The following is a 27,741-nucleotide window of genomic DNA, read 5'->3' on the forward strand; positions in this document are numbered from 1 at the left end:
TAATTTTTGTCGCAACTGGAACCTGGCGGTAACTCTACAGACAAAACACATCTTCCAAAGGAAGCAATTAAGACTAAAACAAGTTTATTGGCTAATTGGAAAGAAATCACAACTGGAGAACAAATTACTTATATATCAAGTCATCCTTAAACCAATTTGCTCTTATGTATACAACTCGCATAGGCATCGCTAATACAAGATGCTACGCATAATAGCGGTCATTGTACGTAAAAATCAGTGAAATTCTCAAAGTCCTAACAGTTCCGCTTGTTAGGGACATTATTAACAAGTTCTATGAATCATATAGTGCAAGAGTGACAACACATCTAAATAAATTATTAACAAACCTTGTGTTTTTGTAGAAGAGAGTGTTTACAGGATTACTCCCTACAAGTCAGTTGGTGAACCTTTAGTCATTAAAAGCACTTATTGCCACTGTAAAAAACATTCAAACTAAAATATGTTGAAATGGTTAGAAACGATTTACCTAAATATTTATTTTAGAAAAACATTGGAAGTGGATGGTGAACTATAGCCTCCTCATACATACGTAAACGTCCAAACTTCAAGTTACTACTAAATTAATAGCGGCTCCGGTCCTCCGTTTCTAATTAATTCATAAACTCTTGAAGACGCACTGTCAACCAAATTTATTGATAAATCGGGTTCTAAATTGGACCAGATATTTTGTATTGCATTTTTGATCTTATTTATATTCGGGCAACACGAGAGTCACCTCAATAATCTAATCTACGAGGGTTGCCACTTAAGTTTCGAATAGACAAATAAAAACAAATGTTTATAATTGGATATGACCGTTTCTTCGAGTATAGAAAAACAAGGACTATAAAGCAGATGACCCTTCATCAAATCAATATTTTGACTGTTCAAAAACGCGTTTGTTTGAACTGATGTGTGAGAGCTCGCATTGTCAAGGTGGAGAGTGATTCGTCTTCTGCGATTGGTTTTCCTGATTGCTTCGAACTTTTCTGGTGTACCATTTAGAATTAACCGTTCTACTTCTACGCTTCTAAAGCGATTTTCAAATTATGCGGTATTCAACGCGAACAAAACTTTTCGACAGCCAGTTTTGTACGAAATTTATTCTGTTACGAAGAACAACCACGATTGAACTCGGAAAACCAGCGAAACGCGGTTGCCAGACGTGGTGCTTCATCACCAAAAGTCGAAGCAAGTTGATCGGCACACTACTGTTGGTTTAATCCACGTCGAAAGTCATAGAAAATCATCATCATCAATTCCAATTTTTTGCCAAAATGAATGTTTCAAGTGACCGTAAACAACTCAAAAAGGTTTCTGAGTACATTCACCATTAAAAATGTCAAACTTTATGATGGCAATATCAAATTTGACATATTCACCTCAGTGTTGCCATTTATCAAAACTTGAGTAGCGACCCTCGTACTGACGTGCGTTATCCTATCAGAATATCCATTATTACCGTCATTATTATTCAAAAATGGAATTACAAGTACGTCGAGGTATTTTCTCGGCAGGTATTTCTTTTTATTATGAAATATTATCTAGAAGCTGTTGAAATAAAATATTTGAAGACTACAGGCGAAACTTGATTTTCATATTCTGGCGAGCAAACAGAAACCTGACGCTGTTATTAATTTTTGACGCAGGACCTTCATAGCGAAACATCAACACCATAGGTTTGTTTCTGGTAGCTGCACTGGCAGAACTAGTTCAGGAAGTCTACATTACACAATTTTTTATGTCTGATGGAACTAATTCTATACACTCATGAACTGGTCTGCACCGATAAAAGTTTTCATTTTAATTCTCTCAATTAACATAATGCAATAATCTTATACGCAACCATGATTCGTTACCTAAATTAGTACAAATATTGAAATGGAGTGGTTATATCGCGTTTTTTATTGAAACGCGTCTATTGATTTCATATAATTATCTTCCAAGTAGTAATATAAATTTTTATTCTTCATTACAAATCAATTGTTTGTGAAATATTAGCTTTTCTCTTAAGGAAAGTTATAGTAGTATCCCTTTGGAGATTCCAAGAGTACTCCAAGCATTGCTGGTTCCCATCTACCCTGATAACGGTTCTCAAATTCTGCTATTTCTTGATGAAACCTCTCATCGTGTTCATCACATGAATTTTCAGCTACTTTCGGCAACCGAAAAAATTTTTACGTGAAATCCGGTTATTTATAATTTATAATATAAAGATTTTTTTGTGGTATTGACAAACGCCAACTATGCGTTTTTTTAATAGCACATAGGATTCACAAAAAAACAGGTTCTGGCTAATATTCGTATTCTAGGACCGATGACAATGTTTTTTGCCCATTTAATATTGGAAATTTTATTCTAAGAAACCAAAGCTCAGTTTGCGAACTGTGCTTTTACAAAAATCTTCATCAAAACAAATTTGATGTATGACGGCGATAAAATTATTTTTGGTGATGGTACTGATGGTTCGTTTCTAACATTTTATGAGCAAGCACAAAACCGACTAGTTTTATATTATAAATTGAAGGGGTGAAACATATTGGAGTCAATACTGCGCATACATTTTCGACAATTATTGTTTCTCAAAATGTCACTAAAGGCATATGGCGTTTTCGATTGTTGTTTTAATTTCAAATCTAGTTTTCATTAAATTCCATTGTCCTAATCTCAAGTACAATATTAAAAATTTTGATTGGTCGAATTTAACACCAAACCTTCATAATTCCACCAGAGAGACAACAAAACTATCCACTCGATTTAACCTCTTTTTCGACGGGCTCTGTTTATGGTCCATTGTGTATTTTTCAGAGCAATTCGTTCATTAAAAAGATCATCTTACTTAAAGATTTTTATGATAGCGATAAATGGTATTTTTAGAAGGTCCAAGGGAGTCCGATGATCATCGAGTGCTGTTACTAGGTTGCTTTTCAAACTTTGTGCCGTTTGCTCATTACTGTGTCCTTCCTTTAAATTCCACATATTTTCCTTGCTGCCTCGACTGCTTTAAATGTTTGTTTCCAATACACGAATTTCATGTTTATCGCTCTCCATACTATTTTTTATAAAAACGTACTGCATCGTTAATAAACAAAAATAGAAGGATTGAAAGAAAGTAAATCAATCTTTAGTCAACACTCTGGACTTATTGTTTTCGAAAGGAGCAAAAATACAGGTATTAGTCAAAACATGAGGTCTTGTTGTATTCATTAGATTGCACAGAGGACGAAAACTACTCTATCCACATTCTCCCGAAGTATGAGAGTCTACGGAGCTCCAGAGCACTACATCTGAAGGTGTATGAAAAAAAAGAGAAATATCTCTGGTAGCTATAACTATCCCACATTATAAACTTTCTGAGAGAGTAAACACTGCAGTTCCCAATATCGCAGCAAGAAAGGGGGACATATTAGTTCCCCCTAATATTTATATACACTTCTAGGTAACCATCCAACTAAGCTATTGCGAATTTTCATATCGTAAACTAAACATTTATTGAGAGGAAAAGAAGGAATAAAACATCATTTGTCTCGTGACAACTGAATCATACTTTCAAATCACGTAAAAATTTCAAAGTCGAGTTATTCTGATAAACAAAACAATTCAGTGACACAACTGAAATTATTTTTTATAAACCTGTATGCATTACCATTTGAATATATTCTAAACCGGTAAAGAAACCCGACGTAGTTCGGGTCAAAATATATTGCGCACTTTTATGAAATCAAGTTTTTATATATTGAATACCATCCTGTGAAAAAATGTGAATGAATGTGGAAAAAGTTATTCATGAAATTGAAATATGTATTGAAAAAAAACTTCAAATGGCCTTTGATATGTTTAATAATCTACAGTTATCAGATTTTGGAAACAAACCATGTTTGACCTATCAATAATTTGAAACTTCTTCTTCTTTCTCTTTCAAAAGGACCAGGTCCTGTTCAATCCTATACGTTTGGCCCTCTTCCTGGATCTTCCTTAGAAGCTGAACTCCAGATCTCGTACCACCTCTTTGGTGGTCTGCCTACAGGTTTGCGTGTGTGAGTTTTAGCCCATTTTGCCCCGTCTTCTGGCATTCTTTCTACGTGAAAGTTGAAACTCAATGTTTGTTTTCTATTGACGGGTGCATTAAAAGATTATTACCACCTCAGTTTTCTAACTATTGAAGGGGAGAAGAAAACATGTGGTTTTTACACTGTGACGGTTCGTGACAATTTGACCCAGAGACAGCTCGCAGGGAGTGGTCATATTGTGTGTGTTGGTAAGTGCTGACATCTTCAATTTATGCAGTCTCGTATGTATAGTTGTATATATTACTTCTGCTACGAAAAGAACATTCAAGTGAATTTTTAATAACATTCTTATGATTCCAACTGAAGCATTACATTGATTAGATCATTGAGATCGACATTTTTTTGGCCGTGTCTACTATGGTAATTTTGATCTTTTATAAATTGACGATCTACCAGTGTAAATTTTCACAAAATCATACATTGCTTATTTAAATCAAAATCTATCATTATCAAAACAAGAGCGGGAAAGTATTTCAAGATATGCTCGAATGATAATGAAATTATCCCTGCACGTGGTACGATCAAATGGCCTTTTAAATCAATAGATTTACCTCCAAAAGTTTTTTCCTTTGAGTTATTCAAAGTAGAATGTCAATATGACTTGGAAACAATTTTAAAGAAAATAGTTTATGGTATTCTTTAGTGGAGATACGTTATTTGGACTCTTTTTTTGTTTAAACATTATTCAAGTACTATTTTTAATAATCTACCTCATACCTATTTGAGTGAAAATAATTAGAAATTATACGTAAATTTATATACTACTTCACAAAATTAATTTTCATAATTTAATAAATCATTTTCGTGGACTCACGTACACTGTCCCACTCTTGTTTTGATACTGATTTATTTATATTTTAAAAAGTAGGGTTCTAAACTATTGAGAATCCAGTGAAATAGTCAACTTCATTATAATTTATATTTCAGTGGAATTTACTCTAATGTTATATAAATTTAATAAAAACAAATCCCATCTCTATGCCAATAATGTAATCGTTCCTCGTTTTCTGACATAGTTCTTCCCCCATTTTTCGTTTTCGGCGTTGTTTAGGCCCTCCCGCCTCGATTCTTCGGTCGCTAACCGACTACTACTACTACTACTACTACACGCACACGAGGAGACCCAGAGATCCGGCATTCATTTGTTCGGAAAATCGTGCGGCGGTTTTATATGTTCGCGTCGAGTGCTTCTTTCCACCAAAACTAGTTATTCAGTTTGTTTCTTTATCTTTCGAACAGTACTGAAGATTTTCTTTTGATATTAGAGTTTCGAAAATGTTTTTTCGTTTCAACTAAACAATAAGTGATTGTTCTAAATTTTTTTTGGATATTTTATAGTGGATATATTTTATATATTATAGTAAGTATTTAATTCTAAGTTTAAATATCAATTAATGAACAATATTAATTTATTTTTTCTGCGTCCGTTATAATATTCTCATTTTTTTTTTCATTAATTTGCATTTATAAAGAATGTTATTTTTGAATCGGCAACTGCAGCGACTATGAATCTACTCCCTGAGAAATCCAGGGAATAGTATTTAAATATATACAATTCTTTTGTGGATTCCGCACAATTGTACTTTCAATATAACTATTACAAAATAAAAATTGATGAAAGTTTTGTCGAATTTTTTTCAGTCTACGCACTATTAGAAACTCGTCAGTAAAGTAACTTTTTTTCAATCGTAAGAATTGCCGTCCTACTCGGGAAAAAAAGTATTACTTTACTCACTTGTTGCATAAATAATTATTTATTGGTTGGTAGTGCATAGGCGTGCATTTAGGGAAATATTTCTGCATATGAAAATTTTGATAAATGTAAAGTTCATATTGACTTTATAATTTTTTTATCATAATCTATTTGGAATATTATACAAGTACACGAGAGTGAAATTCGTTTCGATCTTTGAACAAATATATTAGCTACATTCTGAATATCGTTCCAACTTGCACGAAGAACAAGAAGAGTTCAACTTGTCAACATGAACGAACCTCCAAGCAACCACTATGGATTGGGGGAGGCATGGAAGTAATAATAGAAACCTTAAAGATTAGAGGGGTGTAGAATTTTTGATGAATTTTATTAAAGGAAGCTCTACAACTTGACGCAAATTAGTTCCAAATTAAAATATTTTCGTAACTACTTGAAAAAAAATTCTATTTAGTATTATATTATACCCTAATTAAAATATACAAGTTTACATTATGTACGTTATCAATGTTATGGGGATTTTTACATTCATATTGTACTATATTTGAATGGAACGCGAAAAAAATTAAACCAAAAACATAAAAAAGCAAAAATAATGAAAAATTTTTTTTCAAACAAAAATTTTTGTTTATTTGGGGAAGCTCCAATCTTAGATATCTGGAAGCGGAAAGGAGCTGGATTTGTTTTTATTCTTTTGATCATACCCCCAGGGATGGATTCATCTCCCCTATTATTGTAAAATTTATGGTGGCAACACTGTTAAACATACTACAACTCGTGTTATTGCTCTGCATATTTTATAAGCTACTATTTTGAAAAACTTTTCGAAAAAGTTCTATATCTTTAGAACCAATGAATGTATAGAGTTAGCCATGGTATCAAATTGTGGGGTTAACTTACTATACTAAGAATACTTAAGATCATCTTTTATAAAATCATTGTTTTTTTAGTACACTGCCGAACGCGGATCATTTTTCAAACTAGAAATCTAGCTATTCAATATCGTTTAACGTCCTAACAAGAAGGATTGACACTATTAAAATTAGGCATTCAAAAACTCATATAAAAACTTGGAATTACATATTATACACACGTCTAAAAGCGTACGATAAAGAACAATGCTTTTGAAATGGGATTATCATTTCAATTCTCAAAGGCTCTGTAATTGTAATAATTCTGTACTGTTATTAAGAAGTGTGAAACGTCATCGTGCAAAATTGCAAAATATCTTTCAAATTCGGATAGATAAAACACTGATTATTAGCTACATAAACATGGAAGAAGAATTTGATGGCACTCTTCCTGAAATTGTATGAAATGTAACTCGAACCCTGCTTCCCGAAAAGTCAAGAAAAATATACATATGGCGATTTTTGGATTGATGTTAACACTATAATAATAACATGAAAAATGTTGCATATTTCTCGGAAAATTCAAGCCAATGTCAATGGAAACCAACTGTCATAAATTTTACAAAAGTATTTTTTTATGCAGTCCTAGATAAAATATTGTATGATACTCATGCATGAAGTACTTTTGCGCACGAGTATCATAAATAACTATTTAATAATTTTCGCGAATGTACTTGATTCTTTAATATAATTTTCCAACCTTGACCTAATATTCTCGCCAGGATCAGGCTGAACATAATTTTACCGGAATATGAATAGAATAATTAAACTCTTTGCGAGAGAGATGTTCCTCGAACCCATGATTCACCCATAATGAAAAATGTAAACAAATATGTTCGTCCTTTCATTAATTCACAGTCGACCAGTTTATCTTATTGCGTGTTTTTTGTTCCTATAGTTTTAATTAATTTTCTACAATGTCAAGAATCAAAATGTATTCGTTGATACTTATCACCAGTACGAGTATGTAAAGTGAAACAATAAATGTCTCGAATGAGACCAGCCCTTCAATTACAGAGACAAGGAACGGGGATAGGGAATATGAAACAATCGATTTAATGAAAACATGTAAACAGGGATGAATTAACTCTTAATGATTCATTTCAGATGTACGAGGGTTATATTTGTGACGTAAACTAAGTTCAAGGTCGGTCGCTTTTTTTGTATATCTCTTACTACGTCGCCACGTCTATTCTGTGTGATTGAATCGCTTCGTTTGTCATTATGTCAATCAGGAATCCTACCAACTGTGAAGTTCACTCACTTATCGGTTTTTAAATTGAACAAATTTCGCATGCTGAAATTCACCGATAGGTTATTGAAGTTTGTGCTGAAGATGGAAATATGCTTAGATGGTTTCAATGAAGAAAGGACAAACGTTTAGTACGAAGAACAATATTAATTAGTTAGGGTCTTCAGAGACTGAAAGTCAACTAGGCTTGACACTAAGCTGGAATTTCTGGAACCGTTGGCCATATTCATACTGAATACACTGTTACTTCAGTCTCTGAAGACCACAACTTGGTTATTGAACCTCGCGTCAGACAGTGTAATTGCGAGTGTTGTGGTGTAGTGGTGGTGTAAACAGTGTATTCAGTAGCGTTGACAGAAGAAAGTTGTATACAGTTGTGACTTTCATTATTTTCCAAACTTACGGAATTTATTGGTGGAAAGCATCGTAAAATAATGACAAGTTGAAATAAACTGTTGAAATGGTTTTACAATGAAGTGGTAGAGGTTTTTGATAATGGGATTGAAATACGGTTCGAAAACTGTTTAAATTTTGAAGGTGACCATGTTAAAAAGTGAATATATGTAAATTGTTACCTCATTAACCCTTGTACATTAAAGGGAAACAGTGCAAATCCCGCTTTAGTTGGAACAGATGTCTTCTGTATTCACGCGTCGTCCCATATAATTTGTTCACAGCGCTCTGTTTTCATCAGTTGAAAGCGCATATATATATAATCGAACTAATAAATAAGTATCTTTGTTAATCTTGCCCATATTTAGATTTTGTCCTTGCCGAAAATGACCCTCCTATTTTATTACCATCTGTTTTTATATTAATATAGATAAGTCGTTTTTTGACACTGGTGCTAGCACTATGTTTGAAGATAAAGGAAAAAAGGTTAATGGTTTAGAGAGTAGTTGAAATATCCTTATGAAAATTTGTTACGAATAGTGCGCAAAGACGCAAATGACTGCGCAAAATTTCTGCCTGTGGGCCATAAAATATTTGAAGATATATTAAAGATACTTCCTCCATTAAGACTTAATGAAGGTAGATACAGTTCAACAGTACCACATCTTTTCTGCCACTTATTTTCACACCGTAACTTATTCTTCAAGGATGTTATAGCAACATCCTTTGGGATCTCCTGATTTTTTTCTCCACATGTTGCAATATATGGAGATAAATCTGTATTAAAGGAATTTCCACATCACTCAATACTAGTTTTCTTTTCAAAAGCAATAACAAATCATACAACAACGTGGACAGTGTTTTCATCTATCTTGTACTCATTGACCTTAAAAATTTCCTTCAATATTGGAAATTATTGGTTATTGTAATACGAAACTAAAATTAACATTTGAACTTCCTCAAAACTAACTCATAGAAAAAAAATAGAGCAAAATTTTGTCTGTAATTATCTGATGAGGTCTTTATATGTTTCCTTCTTCTATAATTGGTCTATCGCCTTTTCCTTTTCGATATCTTTCTTCATCCTGGCTCTAGTTTGAACTCCACCTATTTCGTATTCGACCTCGACTACGTGGTTCAATTGGAGATTTATCCCTTGCTATTTTTACCAATTACTGTCATTCGACTTTTATGTTGGATCCAATGTTTTTACGCTGTGATGTTTATATATATATATATATATATATATATTACTACTAATTCCTTTCCTTCGAAGGGAAGAATGACGGAGGCATGGTCATGAATCCGTTTCGTCGTGGTGGTTGAGGTCAGCCCATTTGAAATCTTCAAAACTGGTTTCGTAAAACAACACAGCAACCAAACTTTCTTCGCAATTGAAGTAACATAGTTAATTCTAAAAAAAATTAACTGTAAAATTGTTGCATGTGAAAACTGAGTGAATCATCAGGTTCTTTTTGTTGCTGTGTCACTTGTCGATTTCCATATATTTGTGATCGTTTTGGTGAGGTTAAAAATTATGTTGAGAATTCAAATTTACACCAACACCATATTGATGTTCTGATTTTGGCCATTGTAGTTATCTTATTATCTTTTCTCCCCGTTGTCAACTCGTCCCATAGCATGCGCCATGTTTTATTGTTAGAGTGTGAGTTGTTATGTTTGGTAGTCAATGGAATTGCATTTTTGTGGCTCTACGCAATCAAAAGACTTCAGAGATATATTCTAAAAATCAATTTTTTGAGGATTTTTGATTGCTTGGGGGAGTTAAAAACACAACAAAAATTGGACGTTCCTCTAGCTCTGAAGTACAGAATTTTTTTTAGAATTATTGTTGTTATTTCCGTTATCAGTTGTTATGGTTTCGATACGATAACTGACATCTTATTTGACGAAGTGCGCTGCATACTATCAAACATAAGACTTGATTACATCGTTAACCAAAATTTCCGTCAAATATTTACATTGACAAACAAGTCAGACAAGTTTGCATACTTTCAAGAAACTGAACGATCACGTTTGTTGAAATATTTGACAAATAATTTAACTGTGTACAGGACCCTTTGAATTACTGTGAAATTTTGACAAGGGATAACAATATAGGATGGACAGTTTTTCAAAGGAGATGGTGGTCAGTTTTTTTCCTATCTTCAAGAAATCTTTTATATAAATAACGGATCATTTTTCATTCTGCTTAAGGATGGTTGTACAAATACATTTTTTATATCTACTTGTAAAGTAGTTCATGGAATAGTTTCAGACAATGCATAAAATATTATAATTAATATAACATTATAACCCAGTTTCTTTTTTCTAAAAATAAGAGAAATCTGTTTTAGACTTGAAATTTTGTGACTCATATTGTGAATATAAATATGTTTAACTAGACTATCTAATCACAGTTGGAATACCATAAGAGGAAGCAGATAAAGTCAGTAACTAGATATTGAATAAAATATTTTTATCAGTTGTATTTTACCGCATTATACATTTTCCTTTACTCCTATTTCTATCAATTTACATAATTATTGGTCATTAAGATAAAAAACAAATCAAATAGTTTCCTAAAACTTATTTTTGTTGTGCTGACCCTCACGTATTTAAAAGGTTTTCTTATCTTGCCGGATATTGAAAAATTCTTATTTTATTTATAAAAAACTATTATTTATTTTATTTTTAATTTACGGTGTAAAGAATAGCCAAGAATTTTTTCCATTGAGAGATTCGATGTTTTCATTGGTAAACAGTGGAGATAATGAGTCCACGTGGACTGACGGTTTGTTAGGTTAGGTTAAGATTAGCTAATAACTTGAGTAGTGCTTGAAAAAAAAAGGCACAAGAAATTATATTCTTCGGCGACGTTGGCGTATGGACACCGTAGGCGCAATTGAAACTCTCTGCGTCGCGTCTCTAGTTATTTTGAACCAATGCAGTGTAAATGTCACCACAAAATATCGAATTTCTATAAAGAAAAATACGAATTATAGTTTGAATCAGTATAATGTTATTGAGCATTATACAATAAAAGTGACAAGCAATTTTTCCTTCAGGTGATATGGGTTTTGGATGCCTTTTTGATGGCAATTGTTCAACACAAGTTCAACGATATATTTGAATTGTCACGAAAATATTCAATAAATTTAGCATTGTTGTTCGCGTCTGAGATGAATTGAGGACGTCGGACGCCTCATATGGCATTGAATAGGAGACCGAAGACAAAAGAAAACTATATGATTTTAGCGAATTTAAACTCGTAGAGGAGTTGTATCACCTGCCGCTTTTTCAAGTCCCGCGAACCAATTTGTTGCCAGGTGGAACACTGTTCGACAAACACGTTTTATTTTGATCCTAATTTTGTATTATCAATTATGGTAATGAATAATACTAAAATTAATACAGATATGATTATTGCTGAATTTCTGTTTCTACCATTTCTATTTGCATTGCTTCAATGTTTTTCATAAAAGATATTTTATGTACAAAGATTTCAAAAGAATATATATTTATTCTCTTATTGGTGTTACGTACCTTATTCGATCCTTTCCGGTTATACTTCTTCATTACTGCAGCTTGAATTTTGCTTCTTCCGCACATTAAATTAACTATTTGTGTAATGGTAATCTTCAATATTCTTCTATATTGATTTTACCCATAATTCGTGTTAAAAATATTATCAACAATCAACACTAGTACTTGATTTGATTGCCCCATATATATGAATAAAAGAGAGGAAGAAAATGTCTCATTGCTTTTAAAATTGATGTTAATAGTTTACAATACTGACAAATAATTTTATATAAAAACCTCAGAGTAGCAGAGGAAATGCCTGATTTGATTTTTCTCCATTGTACAGCAGGACACGAATATTTTTGCTACTGTAAATAAAGTAGTGTCTTGCTAAAATTGATTCAAAAAGTGTCTCTTGGTGTCCGCTTGAGAAGCTAGAACTCTGATTGTAATTGCACTCAAATTGTGGTATTTTTAATCAAATTCTTTCCAACAAGGTACACCTGGAACTAGATTGAACTTTTGTAAAGTTGTTGCCTACTGAACGAATCTCAGGACTAAACAAGCCACATGACTTAACAGAAAATATATTTACAATTATAACAAAATTACGTAGTGCGCTCCATGAGTTCTTGGCCTCATGTAGTAAATAGAATGTGTTCGTAAACATCCTTGTACAAGTTAGATTAACACCAACACAAATGAAAAAATAAAATGGATGCTGTTTACGGTGACTTATATCCACCATTTTCAACAATTGGTCTAAGTTCTTTCGCTGGGGACCAGAATCATTAGAAGATGACCTACGTTTGGGAGATCCTGTGTCGATGACTGCTCCAGAAAATATTAAATTAGTGGAATAAAGCGATCGGCGACTAAATACACAAATGCAGCACAAACTATTTCCAAAACAAGTGTTATAAGGATCCCACATCAGTAAATAATGAAACAATCGTTGCTGTTACCTTGAATAGTCTGTAACGAATACGCCTCTTTACTGTAAACAAACAGTTTAGCTGTAGCCTTCTTCAGCATTAGTAGAACAACGAATTGAAGTGAAATGGGAAAAACTGTTCCTGAAACTTATAATTTATAGAAACAAGTGTGTGGTAATAAATTTTTATGACCTTCTAGATGATTCGTCGGTTGCTCACGTCAAAAACCGATGACGATATCGAAAATATTGATCACCTGATTCGATACGACTATCGGTTTAGTATTCGCCTAGCCTAGCAACTTTTAACAAAAATTACGGGCACGGGTTTTCGAAATTTTGGAACGCCAATAACTCGAAAGCTAAGAGAAATTCGAAAAAAAAGTGTAGGGCACAAAATTTTCTACAAGATAGGTCTCTATTTCTGAGTAATTCGCCAAGCCAATTTACGTTCCAGGCGCACATTGAAATTGCTCTAACTCTCGGAAAACTACTTCGTTCTCAAAAAATCAAAATGCATCATGATGGTTAAGATCTCTATTCTCTATTCGGATAATCTAGCATAATTTCCGACTTTGGAAATTTTCCGTGGATATATTTCATTACTCGCCATATAAACAAGCAAACCCAACGAGAGATTTGTCGTTTGTGTTATCATCAATATTTTCATGTATATAACACACATGAATTACTTTTTGATTTCAAATGAACTAACTTTTAAAAAACGCGATCATGAACACTATCTTTGGTTGATTATTATTTCAATATCTACAGACTTAATAGCTTCTCTTTCACAAAAATGTGGGTACTCATTTTGAAGCTTAAAATTTCAGCTTCAAGTTTATGCAATAACATTCTCCTTATTCTTACAATTTTGAAGATGCATAGAAAATTCAAAATGTCCCGATTTTGTTGTCCTTAGATATCCAAGAGTAAGTTGTATTTGTGAAAGCACCTTGCACAGAATCGATTGCGAGTCGTGACATTGTGCTCTACAGTTTTGGCTCCGCCACTTTTTTTCGAATTTCAAAATCATTTTAAGCGTTCAAACCTATTTTATAATGGAAATTTTGAGGTTAAGAAAAAATGCTTGAACCAATCTGTAGAGAATTTTGAGCTGTACGTTTTTTGCTCCAGTACTTTTTTTCGAATTCCTCGTAGTTTTCGAGTTATTCACGTTCCAAAATTTTTTTCAGTCGCAAAATTTAGAAAATCCGTGCCCGAAATTTTTTTAAGAGTTACTAGACTTATTCAGTATCCCAAAACATCCCAGAATCTAGAAAATCAAAACCGTCCAATTTAATTTAAGGTTTTGGCTCAAAATCGCTTAATTTGCCTGTACTATTATTCCTGTGTAGTGTGTGCCAATTATTAAAATTATAATTTTCGGTGCTAGAATCGTATAAATTGTATACCGTATTATGTACATCTTTTAACACAATCCTCAATACAAGAGTCTAATTTTAAACGTTAAAACGAAAGAATGCTACCAAAACATCTGTCGCTTTTAGTCTGAAATAAAAGACAGAAACATCTCTTCTTTTTATTGGGTGTACAGTTTAATATATTTGTCCTAATAATTCCACCAAAAAATCAATAAAATTTAGCGGTCGTGGAGGATTGCTACATGGTATAGATTGAGCAGAAAGTTGATGAACATACAGAAAAACTTATTAATAAATAATTTTATTCACGTATGCATCACTGAAGAAACTTTCTGTACACGCCATGTTTTAAAAAGTGTTAAGGGATGTTTGAGAGAAAATATTAGATAAGTAAAGTAGACGATGCCACACCTCAAATAATGGTTGTTTCCATTATTTAAAAGAAATGAATAAAGGAAATGTGACAACTGAATATTGGTGGTACTAAACAAGCATATATGTAACTTAACGTCTAATTTGATGAAATTACTTTATAATATGAGTCACTATTTTCAATTGTGGGATTCAACTGTATTTATTTCACTCTATTCATTCATACGTATTCCGATTTGAACTACGCTTATAGACCAAAAAGTTAAAAATAACCTTCAATTCTAACTAACCTAACACAACACGACAGTGGAAAAATATCCTTTGTTTTATCTGGGTAATAGGTCAGTTCTGGTTATTTTTACCATAGTCGTATATCAAAATTTGTAAACACAAGCAACGACCCGACTTCTAAGTATGAAATCAATTGTTTGGTTACTAAACTCGGTGTTAGTTCTAAGATAACGCGGAAATGTTGGTTTAGGATGTCTCTTGTTATTAAATATTATTTTATGGCTTAGCATTTTCTTGTGATAAAACAAATAAAATAGTGTTATTATTTGTATTTCATGACGAAAACATAATTATTGGACTTTAATTGTTTATTCACTGAAATTTCGAAATAAATTTCTTATCGGCTGAATGAATAAATTTATCAACGATTTGTGTTTAAAAATAGTACATCTCAAACAACAAAATTTAATTGTATTTTTAATGAAAGGTGAATTTGCACAAAAATTAAAACCAGTTCGTGTTGTTAATGTTACAATTTAATTTTTAATCTGCATACACAAAAAACTTTAGTTTCAGCAGATAATAACTTGGTGATCCAAACTCACCACTTAGCTTTTGTAATATTGGTATTTATTTCATATTCATTCCAGTGGTTATTTAAGATTTTGTGCATCCTCTAGACCAGTGATTCCCAAAGGTCCATGGGAACTTTTACAATAAGAGTGATTTTGAAGGGTTGGTAATATGGTGTAAATGTATCAACTGAAACTAGTAATAAGTATTTTGAAAGTGATTTACGAGGAAAAGTTTGAGAAATTTTGGTCTATACTATCAGTCATTACTACTGTGTTATCTTTTTTATGTATAGTGCAACCCTGTACATATTACCGATTTATGTGCATCCAATAAATCATTTTACTCTAGCTTAGTGTCAAGCTGAATCTTGTAACTCAAATTCAATTTAAATGAATTTGTGTTTATTCTCAGATTACTACTGACACATAAGGTCAAAATGTTCTACGGCTCAACTCCGTTCTCAGTTCAGTTGTAGCATATCTCGTTTATATGCGATTTGGATTTTCTTATTACTTTTTGATTATGGGAAATCATTATGAAAACAATTGAATGATGATAGAAGGAATATAACACTTAAAAGGAAGACCAGAGCTGAAGAGAAACAATAAAAATACAAAGGAAAAACAATGAATAAGATAGTAGGAAAAAACACAGGTGTGGAGAAAGGAGCCCATGCAATCACTCTAAATCTTTACACCTGAAAAGGTACAAAGACATTAAGTTTTAAGATTAAGCTCACGAGATGTTGGTTGATTGAAATGAAAATAAGAGGAATATAATTGTGGGAAACAAACATTGATATAAAATAAAGCACGACATCAAAATAGTTTCTAAGAAAGCGTAATTTACTAAATCGTAATAAAATATTTAAACCTATATCATATGAAACTAAAATTTGTTGTTAGTTGTTCAGTAATAATTATAATCAAAACCAATCCGTTTGAGTAACACATTTTTAGTTAACGAAAAGTTTCTTACATAAATGTATACACGGACAGTAGTTTATAGCGAGCTACAATTATTATCATTATGGTAGTTATTGGAAATGCCTGTAGCCATAAAGCTCTTCATTACGTACAAAAATTCTATGCCATAGGGGCGGTGAAAATACCTAATAATTATCATCAATTAAATAATAGGTTCATAGGGGTGTTTCATTTTTTTTATATTGTGCCAAACGTATCGTTTAATTGATGTATTGTCGTACAGTCAATTGAACGACAAAGTGTTTTTGCTATGTCGCCGCGGTGTCTTATTAGATTAAATAAATTTTCAAATTATAAATTATCGTGAGAACGATTTATTACACACAATAAACATACATGACATAGACCGAAAGCAAAAAGTACACAGATCAAGTTTATTTTTATAAACAAAGAATGTTTTCTTCAGGTGATTTGATAAGGCACGATTTCCATGTTACTTAGGCCTTCGCAGGGGTTTCTATAACAACAAGGCCAAAACACTGTACTGAATGGTTCTTCATTTGAGAATTCCTTATATGCAAAATAGTGAAATCTCCGGAAATCAAATAAAATATAAACTTCGATTTTCTTTAAGTCATTGATGTTATTGATATTGATATGTAGGAATTTATTTTTAAAAGCTCTGGTACACGAGTTTTCGCTTTTGTCAAGTCAAAAGTCATTTGAGAAACCCCACATTTTCACGAGATGAGGTGCTTCTCCTCGAAATGGATAATTTGAAATACAGCAGCACCATTTTTATGCATATTGGATTTGTCTTTATCGATGGTTTAATATTTCTAGCTCAGTTTCTACTAAAAATTTTCATGAACTGTTTTTCAAATGACATTCAATTATTATTAATGTCAACTTATCAAACGGGAATATTCCATTGTTGTTTATTATGTTAAAATAGTTTAGATTTGTTAAATATTGATTATAATGGAATATAAATATTTAGAATTTGAAAATACACCTCCAGATATTATTCACAAAGCATTCGATGTTTGTAATCTGCTACCAAGCAAACTGAAACAAAAATATATAAAAGTTTTCAGTATTTTTGTAGACTGCAGATTGAGGTGAATACTTTTTCTGAAAATATCGTATTAGTTTATTTTGAAAGGAAGAAAAATATTATAATGCCAATAATTGAAGATAACGAGGAAACCGATATAACTATCCATTGTGGTAGAAATAGTAGCTACTGAATAGAAAATCGAATATTTGGAAGGCACAATCACAAATAAAAGAGACGAATGAAGGGAAAATAGAATAGCAAAAGGCATAAAGCAGCAGGAATGTATGGAGAATGTTTAAATAAAAAGATGTATCACGAACAGCTAACATATTAAGACAATCAGTTACGTACGCACATAAAACCTGGACAAGAAACTAAAATGAGCAAAATAATTTGGTAATATGGAATCCTAAAATGTTCAGAAATATTTACGGTGGAGTTGGATTGTACAAAAGAAAAATAGAGAACTGTTAAGATGGTAGAAGTATCCAAATACAACCCATATCATAAAACGAAATGGTTGGATCATATAGGTGAAATGACAGATGGATAGATGGATAAATCGAGGTCTAAATTGAGGAAAAAATAGGGGGAAAGAGCAAAAGGAAAAAATGGTTGAAGGAAGTTGGAAGAGATTTGAGAATAGTGTGAGTTATGAACTGGCAAAATGAAGTAAAAATGGAGATAAAGAGTGAAAGATCTCGACGCCGAGAGCTGAATAGACTGTAGAGCCGACTCTTGAAGACATTCAAAAATTTCTAGAGGACACACCTAATGAAAGTTTTTTTTTAAAGGTAATTTTAGGCTGCTTCAGCTATTGTCCTTATAGGGGCATACCGTTGTGATGGGCTAATACCAAAGTTCCTAGAAATTCCACCACATTCATAAAATATATGTGAAGCTTCGACCAAGCACGGATGTCACCTGATTTTTTTATTATCAAAATGATAAATGTACAAAACAGTTCATAGAAATAAGAAGAATAAGAATAAATTTCGACACCGCTCCCAAAAATATAGTAAAATTTTTGCCATTATCTAATTTTTAGTTATTGCAGAACAAATCTTTTAACTATAAAACGCCATGAGAGCTGGGAATTTAGTCAATTTTCTCATAATCATGAAGAGTACTTAGAATGGATTGAGCCTCCAGCTCCACTAGAAACTGAATACAACTATGCTGTGGATGCCCATAACGTTTCAATTTCAACTTCGACCTCTGCTAATATTTCAATTATTACCGAAAATGTCTTGAAGCGAAACAATCTACCAGGAATTATTTTCCAAAACTATGCAAATATAACTGTGAATTAAAATTTTTAGTGTACGTACATGTGAGAAAATGATATTGCTTTCATTTGATTTGGGGAAAAATTTGTTTAAGATGATTATGTAAATTTTCTCACTTGTTGTACATTGTACTACATATTTAGTAATAACATCATAAATTGGAATTTCGATTCGGGTTTGGTGCAAATATATTGATGTTGAAATTTTGAGTGTGAAGATGAATATTTATTAACAAAGGTGAAAAGAGTAAGACATCTGCAATTCCGTTCCAATTCAAATCTTCGTTTTGTACATCTTCGTTTCTTGTTTTTTTGTTACTTGAAAGTGAAACGACTTACTTCACTGAAAACAGCCTTTATAAGATTTATTCGATTTTGTTCGGGTTTAGCTTTTGTAATTCACTTAATTTCTCAATCAATTTCTCTATTTCAAATCTCTACTCCATATCGTCACTGCCTTTATTCGAATTTAACCTTGATAACTAGTACTAGTTTGTTTTATATATTGAGCTGGCTGCTGAAACGGTAGTAAAGCTTCTAATGATAGGCATAGAGGACTAAGAGACTATGAAATTACCGACGACGTGGACCGCTGGAACCACTCAATTACTGAGAGGATCCGAATCCTTATTTGAGAATCAAGGAAAGTCTAAGTTTTCGGAAAGGAACCTAAACAATAGGCTTGCATGGCTGCAAGCGGACCTAAACTTTTATAAATGTGACATTAGACGACACTAAATATAGAAGAGGCAAAGACCAACCGAAAACTATCTACCAGGATGGCATAGGAAGCTTGTGGCTCGCTGTACCAAGTGCAATGCTAAATGTGGAGATTATATAGACAAAAATATCTATGGTGTATCTGTCCTAATTTAATGAAGTTTGAAAATTAATAATAAAAGTAATTATTCACGTATCCTCGTATTTAATTAATTAAAAATTTTTCCTGCTATAATTTCATTCCACTTTTTATCTAAAATAAGTGTAAATATTCTGTTAGATATGAAAGTAATAGTAAAACATCTTTAATAACCCCAAATTCCAGTTATTTGTGTCTAATATTTAACGTTTTTTCCAATAGTTCAATTCTTTGTGAATTGCGTTATTAATAATTCTACTAATATTATTATTTATTATAAAGTAAAAATTATAAAAACAAGCCTTCCTGTTCTTGACAACTGTCTTTGATTAAATACATGAACAAATTGAGGGATCGAAATTGAAAACAAAAAATTCATAACTTTCATTTCATAAAAAAAATATTTTTTATATAAAAATTACCCAGATATCTAGTCAAACATTGAATTTTTTTTCATTCAATTCCCACACGTTTTCTTTATAACATCAACATTCATATTTTCTTCATACTTGATCGTAGTTGATTTAAAGCGTATTTTTTTATACAAAATCTTTTTAACAATCTGGCATAACTTTAACCTCAACATTTTCTAGCCTTTAATATCTGTCATTTCAATCTTTGCCTCTGATATCGCGTATTTTGTTGTTGTAATTCCAGTTGCTACCTACTTATTTTGATCATTTGATTAAAAGAACTCTGTTTATTATTAAAAATCAATTTGACATTTTGAACCGTCACACGAAATAATTTATTTTGATTTTGTGAATTGAAACCGTTTCCTCTTGTGCGAAGAGTTTTAAAAACTTATCATCAAGAACTTGAACGAAGTATGAAAATTTAAGTGTAGCGCCTAATATTACAATTGATTAACAGATTCTACCATTCTTCAAATAGTGAAGTTTCAAGGTTAGTATTGATGCATGTTTCTTATTATGATAATTCCAATGTCGTCGTCAAAAGACTTGATATAATAGTTTTATATTACAAGCTTATTCTATCAGTCTTTTGTGGTAAAAGTGATCATCCTTCATACTTCATCTTAAAAGACATTTGTCCTTACCGCGCATCTCGATTGGCATTTCCTAAAATCTATATTCTAATCTAAGCTTTTATCATTTATCAACTCGTTTGAATTGATATTGATTATTATTGAGACCCTATCATTATTGAAATCATTTTTTCTTTCTTCTCTTTTAAATAGCTACTCACAGTTTAAATGAATAAATTCATCTGGAGATCATCATAGATTCCAAATGTTTTTACCGATTGATAGATTGATCAGTCAGTAGAAGTCAAATATCCAGAGTTGCGACTAGTAATGAGAGATTAATCTTAGACGAATTACGCCAGATTTTACTACGGTATTAAGTGAAAAGAAATACTAAAAAAAAGCTCTACTACCTAAACTACAATTGGTTCAAAAAACACGACGGGAGCAGTTGGAATTGACTCGATATCTTTTGAATCGTGTACAAGCGCCTGTTAGGCAAAAATATTTGCTATTGAAAGAACTATAGAAATGAATGAAAAGAAACTTGTCAGAAAAGCAATAGCGAACCATATATTATAATCAAACTTATGCATTAAGATCACAAGCTGTTTTGAGAATCCCGTAAGAAACTCAACGACGATCAATAAAAACTTCTGGTTAGGATTCTTGATCATTCGGAATCGGAGGCTGATAAATTTTGTTATAAAAGCATTTTACTGATCTGTTCGGAAAACTTCACTTACTACAAAGATATTCAGAAGTACTCTGACGGATTTTTCCAAGAAAGAAATATAATGATCATAGGAATATGCTTCAGCTACTTACCGAACAAGATCGATTCAGGAAGCACCAAATGAAACAAGCCCCACCAGGACCTAACGGTAAAAAGAATTATCTATCGGATTATCTAGCTAGAGACATTAACGCAGAAACTATGGATAGTTAAGAGACGAAGACATTTTTGATGAGAGGCACAATAAACCTTTAGAGGTCGCGGTGTAACCTCCTATATACAGGGTTATTTTAAATGATGGACCCATTTTTAAAAATTCGTATTTATTGATGTAAAAATTCTACATGAATGAGTTTTATACCATTGAAAAGGAGAAGTTTCAAAGTTGTTTTAATGTATTACGCTAGAGTTCTCGCGGCATTAGGCCGCCATCCTCGTCACTGCCAGTTGTGAGTGACATGGCGACTGTGGAGTACAAGGTGTTCTGTGTTATTGAGTTCGTAAGAATTGTAGTGCAGCGGACATTTCGTGCTGAATTTGGTATTAAACCACCAACCAGGAACATCATTATTCGTTTGTTTAATCAATTTAAAGAGACTGGAAGGAAAAAGCACATGCCGACCGCGTGTGACATAAGATGATGTTGACGGATATAAGACAGTTTTGTTCGCAGCCCAAGTAAGTCTACCAATAGAGCTAGTAGAGAACTTGGAATACCCGAAACAACAGTATGGAAAGTTCGGAGACGGCGTATGCTTACAAACCCTACCGTTTAGAATTCGTGCAGGCTCTCAACCCTAATGACAAAGAGAAGCGTCTCGAATTTTACAGTAATGAGCTACACACACAGATGACGCGTAGATGTTTGCCGTGCAGCAGCTGGAGGTCAAATTAAACACTTGTAATACATTAAAGAAAACTTTGAAACTTCCTCTTTTCATTGGTATAAAAGTAATAATAAATACGAATTTTTAAAAATGGGTCCATAATTTAGAATAGCCCTGTATAATCTAAACGAATATCGAGTGTGAATACTGGTTTAATACCTTCATACGTTTATTTATAGAAAGTTTTCAAGTTCAAAAATTCAACAATCATATACTGTAGGGCTTTTCAGAAGCTATGAATTAGATAGCGTCTATCAGCTGATTGCGGGTTCTAACCCAGAACGTTTTGATCAGTTTCCTAACGTCGTGTTCAGGTTTGCAAATTTCAAATGTACATGATTTATACAAACTTTTGATTTCTTTACTTTTTTCGTGCAGATACTTTTACATTATATTTATTTAGTTTCATAATAGATTCTAGATGTTTAATGATTGTTATTGGACGAATTACCAAAATATTGCAACCAAGTTTAGTACCAAGGCAAGCCTCAGTAAAATAAACTTTAAACTCCGCACGTTCTGGCGCGGATTCTAGGCTTCAGACCTCTTTCAATTTGTGCTAGGTAGTCTTAGAGAAAGTGAAATTAAATGTTAAGTTGTAGTCTTTCTGAGAAAAAAAATTGTTGGAATTCGTTTATGAAGATAAAGAAAATGAAATGGATCTACATGAATTTTTTTCTATAAACTCGCTTTGAATTATAATGTAAACACTTATAGTTGAAAATGCACCTGTCGTAAACTGAAAATTGGTACAAAATAAAAAAGACTTGACGGCTAACGCTCAACACATTGCCGATATAAGAGGAATTGGTAATTTTCCAAAAAAACATGAACGAAACAACCCGTCTGCTGATCTCATTTACCCATTGGTCTATCAGGGTAAGAAAGATCATATGACTAGGACCCCGTCGATCAGTTTCCGAATAACACTGAACGCGTAGTCCGGGTTAGTTTCCGAAAGGTCCTACTAATCGTATTCATTAGGTATGAATAAAAATAGTCAACAATTCCTTGAGAACGTTAAATCTGAGACTCGTTTGTTCTCAAGTGGTAACATGTTTATTATATCCTCAAAGAAAAAGCTATTTTTCAGGGTGACATATATAATTATTAAACCAATTCATAATAGAATTGGCATAAATATCCAATCAACTAATCAGATCTTAATTACAACTTTTCTTGGGTGTTAATGATACTATGCGGATACTTGTATTCATTAATTTTATTCATGTTTATTATGTAAAGTTATTCCTTTGTTATGGATGGATAATGTTATCAAGATAAAAACATATTTTAATTTGTACTTCTTGTTTAATTCAGGATAATACATTCTACGCGAAACTAACATGACTCAAGATAGAAATTCATGAAATGTACAATTAACGTTTGGTTAAACAAAATGATGCTTTAATTTTACGTGACATTTGACATGACTATTGAATAATATTCCAGTATATAGTATATTATTCACGAGTGTATAATGAAGGTTATTAACCACGTAGTGAAGTTTCCTACCAAATCGATAACGAGTGGAATAAATCACCGAGTGAATTTTACAATTTTATCGACAATTTTATATTAGATAATATAAAAATATGAAATGTCTACTATAAATTGTAGAATTCTGCCACAGAGTGATAAGGTCTTTCAAGCAGAAATGTATTTGTCAATCTTCGGAACTTATGTATTTTTAATTCCGAAGGTAGCTAATTGATAAATTTTTTGGCGCTGAAGATGAAGGAATTTTTTACCAGATCAGAAGTGGGTGTACTTAAGTAAATGTCCAAATTATTTCTTCTAGTAAAATAGCATGAATGAGTCTCTCAGTTGAGTTGTGAAAGTGATTGCGAACCAAACAAACAGATTCTAAATTGAGAGGAGAATTTTGTGTTCTATAGAATTCGCGAAAATGCGTTCTACTACTAAAACCATAAACATAACGAATAGCTCTATTCTGTAATTTGAAGATAGATTCGAAGAGGTGCAAACTACAAGACCCCCCTACAAGATGCGATTCGAACAACGAGTAGTAAGTTGTTACAGCAATACGCGAATCGAGCTGTTCAAAAAACGAATTTTGAGATCCTATTAAGTCATTGTTGACTTTTAAAGCTGGTAAAGCACCTTTATAGGATAAAACTAAAGTTTTCTCAGTGTTTAAACAGAGACCATTCGCGTCAGACCAGGACTTTATAACAATGAGATCTTTGCCTATGGTAGAATATAAAGCTTGTTCATCTGGACCACTCCAGGTTACTCTATATACCAAAAAAAGAACTGAACCCTGAGGTACACCACTGCTAGTTGGCAATTTACTTGAAACTTCACCATTAGCTCGCATCAATTATTTTCGACATTCGAGGTAAGATACAAACCATTCTAAGGGAACACCTCGGATGTGATAATACTCAGAATTTCATTATCGAAACAATCGAAGGCCTTAGCGAAATCACAAAAACCGAAGCCGTACAAAATTTATCGTTAAGTGAGGTATATATTTCATTGAGAAATAGCGTCATTAGAGCATTTATTAGATAGGAAACCAAATTGTTGAGCTATCAAGATTTGATGTTTGAAAAGAAAGGGTAATAGACGGTTTCTCATTAGTCGTTCATTTATCTTCGAAAGGATTGATATTATTGCAATAGAACGATAGTTACGGTTACTAGTATTATTTTTGTCGCCACTTTCGTGCAGGAAAGCAATTATAGCTGTTTTTAGACAGCTAGGTATGGGGCCCTTTTGAAACGATTCGTTGATTAGAGGACATCACTATTTTACACAAATATCTATGTATCTAGCTTATCAAGTATTACGTATGTAATCTTACAGGATGATTGTATTTATTTATATTTAATAAAAATTCCTTTTTCCAGTTCAACAAATATTTATAGACTGTATTATATATTTTCCTTACTATTCCTATAATAAATTTAATGAGACAACTTCAGCAGCTTCTCTAATTGTTGGTAGAATTAAAGAAAAGGAATTTCATTCTCTATATTTCCATTTTCAATTGGTTCAACACCAAATATCTATACACTGAGGAATATAAGCACACAAACAATAATGTTCACAAGTTCGAGTCAAATTTATTATGTTTCAAAATGTAAGTTGGAATTTCTGGAACCATTTGCGATATTCATATTGAATACACCAACACTCGCAATTACATTGTATGTCGCGCGTTTCGATAACCAAGTTATGGTCTTCAGAGACTGAAGGTAAAGTAAAACCTAATGACTTTACTTACCTGTTTTATATTAAATTTTCTCACCAATAAACCTTCTTCCATGAAAATTAATTCCAGTGGAAGAAAACTCAGGAATCTTCACATGCATTCTTTGACCCTATTTAAGTTAATATCACATCTAACAATTTCAATCCTTCCAAATGCAAATCCAAATTTAACAATTTTACATTATTAATATTTATGTCATTATTGTGACTGGCAGCGTGGATTGACAATACCTGATTTTCCGGTCCGTCCTTATTTCAAATGAGCTATGTGCTCTTTAAACCGGACAATAACGAATCTCTTAGTCTGCCCAATACACTTTCCGTCACAATCACCACAGCTAATTTCATATATACCTCTTTTGCAAATTGAATTTAAAAACCAATTTAAAACCCACTTTGCTAAATATTTTTCCCGCTGGAATTAATTTTCGCGGGAGAAGGTTTATTGATTTATTATATGTAAGTCAAGTCATTAGGTTTGAGTTTACCTTTAGTCTCTGAAGACGATAACTTGGTTATCTAAATACACTGCACAGCATCCACGACAATCATGTCTCAGTGTAGATGGACCGCGCCTTCCAACTCCAGATCCTGGGTTCGAATCTGGTGTAGGAAAAGACATTTTTTTAAAATTTGTACAACTTAATTGAAAGTTTTTCGTAATTTACATGGTAAAATTTAAAAACCGAATTTTATATTCATAGAGCGCATGTTCAATTACGTCTATGGCAAAAACCATATCTTGATAAAAGGTCAGTGTCTTCCAACTTAACTGTTGTTTATGGTCCAAAATATTTCTAAATGAATTGACCAATCTAACGATGATAATTCTTTAGAAATGTAGCTGTTGAGAATTGTTATAATAAAGAAACCATTTAACTCATTAAAATATTATGAAAAAATTACACATCCAGTTAGTATAATTGACAAGACAATACACAAAGCAAAAAATTTATGCTAACGAAATGAAAACCATAGATGTCCACAACTATTGTTCTGATTGTTTGAAATTGTGTTGAAAAACCTCAATTAATTTTACAAACGATCAATATTGTAATTATTGGCATGAAAACTTGATAGACCTAAAAAAATAATTCGCGCGCTAACCGTTATTGGATGGGCTGAAAAATTCGGAGGCTAACATATAGATATTAGTATCAAATCCATATAATTTCCAGTTAGCCCTAAACTTTAAGATACGTGTATAAATTGGACACCTGTAGTACAATTAAATTGTGAGATATTGCGTTTTAACCGAATCAACTTTAGTTTGAAAAAATAAATAAAAAGTAATTTCGTGTATTAATAAGGCATTGTACAGGGTGGCGCAATAGAACGTGCATTTATTAAGTATTGGCTGAACAAAATAAATACATAAGGTATTGTTGAAATAAAAGATATGATGATTAGGTAATTAAGCCGCTTCCTGGCGGATATTTTCTTTAGCTGACTTATGTCCCTCGTATTGTTCATGTAGACTTTAAGTTTGAGGGGTCCCCACAAAAAAATCAAGAGGCGTCAAGTAAGGGCTGTGTGGAGGCCAAGGGATATCATCTCTTTTGGAAAATATTCTTGCAGGAAACATCATAGAGCCGCCATAGAGTCATTTGGTGTGCGACAAGTCGCTCCGTTTTGTTGGAACCAAGTTCTCGTATTCGCTATTCTTGATCTTGCAAGTTCTGGAGTCAAATATCCCTCAAACATCGTAACATAGCGGTCGGTGCGGGCCAATAATTCCTTTGCTTGCTGCTCCTACCGTTACTTTCGGACTATGCAGTGGTTTTTGATGTTTCATTTTTGGATTTTTTTTTTGGTTCAAAAACAACAATTTTGCTTCAAAGTCGGTATCTTTTAATTGTTGTGTTAACTGGAACTTATAAGGGCTAAAGATCCAAATTCAAAATTCGCTATAAATTTCGTTGCGACGAGTTTAAAACCGCCAATAGCTTCCAAGTAGACACATGCGGATTTTCTCGTACTGACTCCTTCACCCTAACAATATTGTCTGTGGTACTAGACGTTCTGAACCGGTCTCTTCAAAACGCTTAATTTCAATTAAATTTGCACTCGGAGCTTCATTGATGTGTCTTAATCCATATTCTGATCGATACAGTCGCCTGGTCAAGACGCATGAACGACCGTTCTCGTAAAACGTGCGAACGTCGAAACGACTCATGGCTACTAAAACTCCACGAGTGCAACTATCCAACGACGCTTGGTTACCCCCGCCACGCATCGTTTACCTCGCGAAAAAAGATGATGCAATAAGCACGTTCTATTACGCTACCCTGTATTTGGCAAAAAATATGTACTATTAAAGTCAAGACTTGGCTTCATAAACAATATTCGGTCAAACAAAAATCAACCTTTGAGAAGTGGTGTGCTAACTTGAAA

The 27,741-nt window shown here is 32.6% G+C and overlaps 1 protein-coding gene across 2 annotated transcripts in view; it reads left to right on the top strand.

The window, feature by feature from the left end:
* Positions 1 to 27,741, top strand: part of LOC130441193 (cell surface glycoprotein 1-like) — a 162,324-nt gene that overhangs the window by 40,456 nt on the left and 94,127 nt on the right. Inside the window, exon 1 of one of the 2 annotated variants that reach the window (XM_056774763.1) lies at positions 5,135 to 5,430. The exons of the other annotated variant lie outside the window; for it this stretch is intronic. The gene's annotated coding sequence lies outside the window, so the exon portion shown is untranslated. Of the gene's footprint in view, positions 1 to 5,134; positions 5,431 to 27,741 lie in introns of those variants that run through there. 2 annotated transcript variants of the gene reach the window in all.

This window comes from Diorhabda sublineata, chromosome 1 (genome assembly GCF_026230105.1).
Source record: "Diorhabda sublineata isolate icDioSubl1.1 chromosome 1, icDioSubl1.1, whole genome shotgun sequence".
NCBI lineage: Eukaryota > Metazoa > Arthropoda > Insecta > Coleoptera > Chrysomelidae > Diorhabda > Diorhabda sublineata.